Below are 6000 nucleotides of genomic sequence, written 5' to 3' on the forward strand. Positions count from 1 at the left end.
CATGTCTCTAAAGGGAAACTCAACATGAGGAATTTCTTGAGCGGAAGTGGATCGTCCAAATTCCATTGTGATTGAACGCATACATTTACAGTCATACAGAACAGATGATGCATCAGAAACTAAATTATAGCATGCTTCTGAATTAAAACAAAAGTTGAGAGATTATACCTTTGAAGAATTGTTCTTCAAGTAATCCCTTGATCCAACTTGTTCACGAATGCTTCAAATAAGTCACGAACACTCCTCTCGAATAAGCAGCAAACAAAAACTCGATCATCGAACCAACAGAGAAGAGGACACTACCACTCAGATTCCTTAGTATGCTCAGGGTGAGAACCCAGGAGTGGTGGGCTCTGACTATTTTGGTTAAGAGGATATTTGTGAGTTTGGAGGAGGAAGACGATCGAAGAAGCACTATCGCATAGGAACTTCTCGATCGTTTAGGCTATTGCATAACAAAACTTCCAGTCGTGTAGACTGTCGCATAGATAAGCCTTCCTACCGCATAGATAACAAGAGCCTATCGTATATGCTCTGTGTTTATTGTGTAGACTATCACATAGTCTCTCTTTGCGTTCTTGTTGTAATTTGGTATATTCAAAAGAAAAAAACAATTTTTTCTTTTATTCCAATTTCCATAAAACTGCATAACGACCCATTAAGGTAGTTTTTGAGAAAAGGGGATTATTATTCAAAATAATAAATAATATAAATAAATATGATAACCAACTTATCATATTATATTTATAACCTATAGCTTAAATATTGCATCACATACAATATAAACTATAGTTCTTCTTCTCTATTTTATGGCATTTAATATAAATCATATTTATATTAAATTAACAACTATTTGAATCTCATTAAAATATTTATTCCTCCAATTAATGTATCAAACACATTATATCAATTATATCAAATATAATTGAATTAATCTAATTATATCATATATAATTAAATTCTCTCTGATTAATTCGAATAATTCAAATTAACCAAAAAACTGATTCTCAACATACTTCTTTTGAGCTACCAAGGGGACCTTATGGACCTATAGCTTGAAGCTCCAACGATACGTAAATAATTAATTAAACTCTTTAATTACATTATCCATTATCCGTTAATTGTCGGGCACTCTATTAAAGACCGACAATTGCACTCTTTGCATTACAGATATATTGCTGTGTCCATTGGATATAGCCAATCAACAGTGCGATGGCCCTTCACAAATTGCTCGTAAGTACAACTGGGGTCAAATTACCGTTTTGCCCCTGTAGTTACATTTAACTCTTTAAGTACCACTGATTTCTTTAATGAACAATAAGTCATAGTCCCACTATGGCTGATTCCTCTCTGGCCAAGAGAGGGTGTGACCATTATGTTCAAGATCCGGAATCAACACTTAAGGGAGCAATTTATCTACTTACCCCTACATCGAGGAAGGAGTGAATTTCATCTTGTGTAGCTGAGTTCCCAGCTCTCCAATAAGCCAAATCCCCAAAATGGTAGGCTTGTTGAGTTGGCAATCTAGCCATTCTCACCCATACAAATCAAAGGACCGCCTTCATGAGCAGGAGTCCACAACTCACTCAGAATTCATGTCATGTCACCTAGGTCATCCTAGTGAAATGTAAGTCTCTATTATCAAGGGTGTTATATAAAGAGACTATTCAATTACAAACTACAGAACTCTATGAGATTTAAGTCACAAACCCCAATGTAATGCTACTAAATGTCAAATAAAACATCTCATATTTTATTAAATAAATAAAATGTTTGTACAATACAATTACAAACTACAAGACCCTATAAAATTTATGGCATCAACCCCAACAAAGACGATTTATATAGTGTAACCAGAAAACTTTGTGTCTGTCCATTCAAAGTCTATGGTGTAGAAATTGAAGAAATTCATCTATGGTCTCAAGCAAGTTTCCCGTCAATGGTATCACAAATTCCATGAAGTGATAACCTCATTTGGTTTTTATGTGAATATAGTGGAAAATTATGTATATCCCAAGTTCATCGGGAGTAAATGAATCTTTTTGGTGTTATATGTCGATGACATGCTCATAACAAGTAATGATGGAGGATTATTGCATAACATTAAGAGGTTTCTCAAAAAGAATTTTGAGATGAAGGATCTTGGTGATACTTCTTTTGTATTAGGAAATGAAATACTACGAGATCGTTTTCAATGTATTTTGAGTTTGTCACAAAAGAACTACATTGAAAAGGTTTTGAGTAGATTTAGCATGAAAGATTGTGCACCAAAAGATACCCTTGTCGCTAAAGGTGATAAATTACATTTAGGTCAATGTCCTAAGACTGTACTCGAGACTAAGAAGATGCAAAAGGTTCCTTAGTATACTGAAGTATGTATGCATCCAAATATTGCATTCATAGTTAGAGTGCTAGGCATGAATGAACCCAGTGAAGGGACCATAAGTGAAAACGGACGGTCCCAATTTTTTCCAAATTTCACATAATGAAAGTTTTATAGTAAAACAATAAATAATATGACATGCATTTAACAATTAACAAAAAAAAAAAAAGGGTTCGAAATCCTTACACTTAAAGAACGATTCTTCAATTGAAGTTTTCTCGAAAAATTGGACAACACCACAATGGCTACCACGGTATTCTCTGAGATGGGAACCTACGAGGAGTAGACTCTGGCTATTTTGGATTTTAAGACGGAGAAGGATTGAAAGAGGAGATCAAGAATCAAGAAGGAAAGAAAAACACAGAACCGTTCTCTGTATTTCTTTCAGGAAGAAGAAGACTGAAGGATAAAATGAAAAATGTTTTCATTTTGTAAAGGAACACTTCATTAAGAGCATTACCCATCGTTTAGCTAATTAGAGAATATATGATAGCCTTCTAAGCGAGAACCTAAACGATCGTATAAGCACCTTTGACTAAACGATCGTGTAAAGTTTTAGTAAATGATCGCGTAGCAAGCGAGATTCTCTAAACGATCATGTAAACGAACACACTTGTTTTTCTAAATGATCGTATACCTGCTGAGTTTTACTAAACGATCAAGCACAAATTCTATACGATAGACAATATACTTTCCCACTTGCTTGGTCGCATAGTTTGATCATTGTTTCCTCCTCCCCTCTACCAAATCCAACAAAGACCACACCTCCTAGATTCTCACTCCGAGAATACCAAGGTTACTGAGTGGTGGTGTCCGAGAGATTACTTGTTCGTGGAGAAGATTATTTGTGGTTGACCAGATGATTGACTAGACAATCGTAGAGACAGCAAGAGGTTGCTGGTCTAAGTCTTCTCGAGAGTGAGAGGTCTTTAGAAGAAGAGTTCTTCAAAGATATGTCTCTTGTTCCTTTTGTATTTATTTTCTATAGCATGTCGTAATTTGTTAGAAGATGCATAACTGGTTTGTATGTGTCTGAATGCTTGTAATTCTGTCACAATGAATTTGGATCGATTGCGCTTCCGCTTATGGGTTCTCTTTGATAAGAGTTCCTTCATTATCCTTGTGACACTACGAGTATGACCCGCTTTATAGATGTTACAATTGTTGTAAAATGCTACAAATTATTTGATCCTGATTATTCATGTGGAGACATGTGAGCAGAGATATTCTATACAAAAGAGTACGTATAAGACCGGACCACGAAATATTTAGTCTCATTATATAACGTCGTTCATAATAGAGACTTACATTTTACCAGATGACCAAAGGTAACATGACCTGAATCTTGAGTGAGTTATGAACTTCATCCTATAAGGGTGGTCTTTTGATTTGTATGGGTGAGAGTGGCCAGATTGCCGACTTGACAAACCTATCATTTTAGGGATTCCTTTGATTGGGGAACTGGGAACACAACTACACAAGAAGGAATTCACTCCTTCTCCAATGTTGGGACAAGTGGATAAATTGTTGCCTTAAGGGCTAATTCTAGGGTTTAAACAATGTGGCATCACATCGTCTCCTAGCCCGAGAGGGGTATGATCATAGTTGAACTATGATTTATTGTTCATTAGAGGGATCGGTGGTACTTAAGAAATTAGATGTAACTACAGAAGCAAGACGGTAATTTTGGTCTAGTTGTACTTACGAGCAATTTGTGAAGGGCCATCATACTGTTGATTGGTTATATCTAATGGACATAGAAATATATCTGTAGTGCGAAGAGTGCAGTTGCCGGTCTTTAGAGGAGTGCTCAATAGTTAACGGATGGTGAATAATTTAATCAAAGAGTTTAATTAATTATTCACGTACTGTTGGAGCTTTAAGTTACAGGTCCATGAGGTCCCCCGGTAGCTTAACGAGATTTAATAAGAATCGGTTTTTGGATTAGTTTGAATGGTTCATATTATTTGAGTGAATTAATTATATATATTATAATTANATGAGATCCCTTGGTAGCTTAACGAGATTTAAATGAGAATTAGTTTTTAGATTAATTTGAATTGTCCGAATTATTTGAGTGAATTAATTATATATATTATAATTAATTAAATTTTTAATTATATATGATACTATAATATATTTGACTCATTATAATATTAAGTAATTTAATGAAGAGAATTTAAATATTTGAATATGATTCAAATATTGATTATGTGAATCAGATTCATATAACTAAATTTAATATAAATGAGATTTATATTAAATATTTTTGTTGAGAGAATTAAACCATAGGTTATATTGTATTGGATACAATATTGAACTATAGGTTATATGTTATATTTAATATAACATATAGTTTAATATTTATTATATGATAAAATGGTTATCATATACATATTTATTAAAGTTTGCTATTAAAATTAATTATATTAATTTTAATATTGTTTTAATAATAAAAAAACTAATTTTGGGAGAGAGTTGTAAATCCCTCCCCACCTTTTTCTCTCTTAGACGTGAGAGTGAGATGGTCTCACTCTCACTCTGTTTAGTTGTTGTGAAAAAGGTTTCACAAATTCTCTCAACACACAGAATCATTCTGTGGAAAAATTTCATCTTCCTTTTCCTCATCTTTCTCAATCTCCCTTCCCTCTCTCAATCCAAAATCACCAGAGCATCCCATACTCCTGGATTCTTACCAGAAAATACCGAGGTCATCTTGTGATTATGCCATTTCAGTTTTGGGATTTTTTTTGAAGAAACGTTCTTCTAAAGGTAAGGGTTTTCTAACCCATTATATTTTTCTGCAATTTCGTTTTTAAGCATGTTGAGAATTATGTGTTAAATGCATAATTGTTTTCTATCACTGTAAACTTATATTATGTAAAAATAGGATTTGGGACGATCCACTTTCGCTCAAGGATCTCCTCACAATGGATCCTTCAATGGGTATCAGAGCCTTTTGGTTTTGATCTCAAATTCTCAATTTTATGAATGAATTTGACAGTTAGTGATGGGTATGTACATTCGGTAAATTAATGTAATGAGCTTTTATGTTTAATGGTTTGCATTAACGGATTATTACGGGATTGGACATTTAGATTTATCGTTTTGTTTTACAAATCTGGTGTTGTAAAGGCCCGTGTTTTAAGACATAAACTTGCAATGATGTGTTTGAGTCGCCTGTGTTGTTCCCAATGGTGATCTGATGAAATCGGAGGTGTTTCGAAGAAGTACGAAACTGTACAGTAGACGACTATACAATAGCGTTGTAACGTTGTGTCCTAGTATCACGACGCTGCGACACAACGGATGAAGAAACTTTTTGTAGTGTTGTGACGCTCCAAGACGGAGAGGACGTGTGGTTCAGTTCCAGTTTGCACATGCTTCATGGTCTACTGGTTCGGTTCGGTTCGTGGTTTCTTCAGTTCGAGTTGGTTGGGTTCTTCTGAATCGATTCATGGTTTGTTTGAGTCGTTTGCGGTCTGGTTCGGTCGGTTCGAGGCCCGATTCACCTATTTCGAACCGAATGGATATTTATTTGTGATGTATGAATTTCATTTATATTTATATGCCAAAAAGTATATCATATTGTATAAAATATATGCATGCATTAATAG

Source organism: Benincasa hispida, chromosome 7, assembly GCF_009727055.1.
Source record: "Benincasa hispida cultivar B227 chromosome 7, ASM972705v1, whole genome shotgun sequence".
Taxonomy (NCBI): domain Eukaryota; kingdom Viridiplantae; phylum Streptophyta; class Magnoliopsida; order Cucurbitales; family Cucurbitaceae; genus Benincasa; species Benincasa hispida.